The sequence below is a fragment of the Engraulis encrasicolus genome, chromosome 14 (assembly GCF_034702125.1).
Source record: "Engraulis encrasicolus isolate BLACKSEA-1 chromosome 14, IST_EnEncr_1.0, whole genome shotgun sequence".
Taxonomy (NCBI): Eukaryota; Metazoa; Chordata; class Actinopteri; order Clupeiformes; family Engraulidae; genus Engraulis; species Engraulis encrasicolus.
In genome coordinates this window covers 35263927-35266426 of record NC_085870.1, presented here as the reverse complement: position 1 = coordinate 35266426, position 2500 = coordinate 35263927, and the positions used below count along the sequence as shown (strand labels likewise).

The window sequence follows — 2500 nt, the reverse complement described above, 5'->3', positions numbered from 1 at the left end:
CAGGGTCCTGATATCATTCACTCCACTGGTGGTCTCTCTCGAGCCATGTCTTTTTTCCCTCTCTCCTTCTCCCGCCTCTTTTTCTCTCTCCATCTCTCTCTCAATCTGACCTCCTCTCCCCTCTTTACCTCTATCTTGTGCTCTCTTCTCTTGCTATTATTTTCACTATTTCCTACCCTGCTACCTAGCTCCTTTACTCTCTTGCCATGTCTGTCTCTGTCTCTGTCTCTGTCTCTCTCTCTCTCTCTCTCTCTCTCTCTCTCTCTCTCTCTCTCTCTCTCTCTCTCTCTCTCTCCTCTCTCGCTCTCTCTCTCTCTCTCTCTCTCTCTCTCTCTCTCTCTCTCTCTCTCTCTCTCTCTCTCTCTCTCTAGTGTGTTCTCTCTGTCTGTCTGTCTGTCTGTCTGTCTGTCTGTCTGTCTGCCTCTATCCATCTCCATATCTCAGTGGGTCATCATTGGATATCCCCTTCTCCAGATGTGGGGCATGGGTGGGGTGGGAGTTTGGGCGGGGGCGATCCATTTGACTCAGAGGTGCCATTATTAATTCATACATACAATATAGCACGAGGCCCTCTCTCTGCTCTATGCTCCATGTCTGCCTGTAATGAACCAGTCTAGTAAACATCATCAATAATTCACCAAACTTTTTAACTCAGATGACCCCCTGCTATTAACCTGAACACATTTACCCCCCACCCAGACCTCTTTATTGCCCCTGGTGCTACTGTTGTAGGGTAAGAGAGTTTTTAGAGCAAGCGCTACCATCCCTTAAGCCCCGCCCCGACCCTCAAACCGACCACACACACACACATGCACACACACACCCATACATGCATACACTCACACACACACACACACACACACACACACACACACACACACACACACACACACACACACACACACACACACACACACACACACACACACACACACACACACACACACACACACACACACACACACACACACACACACACACACACTCCATGGTGCCACAGCGGTTAGTAGATTGCACACTTGCACTTGCCCCCTCTGGTCAAGTACCAGACTACTGAAACAGCAGTAACGAAACAGATGGTTTGCCTTGGTATCCTGCCAGACCAGACGGGCTACAGTACATCGCGATTTTAATCTTTTAAAAAGGGTGCAGAGGTGCTCTTTAATATGATTTTATGATTTGACGAGCAGCAGAATATTGGAGCCACATTTTCACATTTCTGTAGCATTTATAGTGTATAATTGAGGAATAGATTAGCATATCCAAAGGCATAGAAACTTTAATTATAAAAGAACGGCACTTCCCCCTTCATTAGCATATTAGCATACAGTATTTCCAAGTGCATACATCTCCAGGAAAAATGACAGCCTTTCCCCAACTCACCCATTTCCGTTTTTGATTAGAAATATGACTCTATTCATACACTGTCACCATTACAACATGGCAGGCTGCAATTACAGTATGTTTGCACTGCTGTGGCCATGATCATCTCACCTTCTCTCTGTACCTGCTGTGTGTCTACGGCAGTGGTTTTCAATGTGGGGGCTGAGCACCCTTGGGGGGCCGCGAGGGAGTGCTAGGGGGGCCATGTTAGGTTAGCAGGAAAAGCATAGTAAAACAAAAAAATATATTTCAATGCCTTACAGGCCTAGACAATGGTTGTGAAAGGGGATGCACAGAAATAGTGTGGCATGAGCCATGTAAAGTGGGCCTTGGCTGGATCCTACCAGTATACGGCGGGAGGTATAGTATAGTTTGGGAAGCCCTGGTCTAATGGCCTCATCCCACTGCTGTCAGCCTCCTGTCAGACTCATGGCAGCATCCTTACACTGTGGGCCCATTGGTTCCCAAACTGAGGGTTTGGACCCCCTGGAGGGCTGTGGAGGTAGTGCAATGGGGGTCAGGGAGAGAAAAGGGAGGGACTTCTCCATCCACTCATGACTCATATGTGAGAATGCTGCTCATTGACTTCAGCTCAGCATTCAATACCATAATACCACAACAACTCATCAGAAAACTGGACAAACTAGGTTTCAGCACCTCCCTCTGCAACTGGCTGCTGGACTTCCTGATGCAGAGACCACAAGCAGTACGGGTAGGGAATAACACCTCAAGCACCCTGACCCTGAGCACGGGGGCTCCGCAAGGTTGTGTTCTCAGCCCCCTGCTGTTCACGCTGCTGACACATGACTGCACAACGACCCACAGCACTAACCATCTAGTGAAGTTTGCGGATGATACAACACTGGTGGGCCTCATCACTAAGGGCGATGAGACCCACTACAGAGAAGAAGTAGACCTGCTGGCCAGATGGTGCAAAGACAACAACCTCCTGCTGAATGTCAACAAGACCAAGGAGATTGTTGTCAACTTTCAGAGGGTCCAAAAACAACTGCCACCACTGACCATCGACGGTGATGCTGTGGAGAGAGTGAGCAGCACCAAGTTCCTTGGAGTGCACATCAGCGACGACCTCTCTTGGACCACCAACACTACATCA

General features: G+C 48.6%; 1 protein-coding gene across 1 annotated transcript in view; it reads left to right on the top strand.

Annotated features, from left to right (window-relative positions):
• Positions 1-2500, top strand: part of unm_sa1614 (un-named sa1614) — a 106990-nt gene that overhangs the window by 47647 nt on the left and 56843 nt on the right. The window lies entirely within an intron of this gene.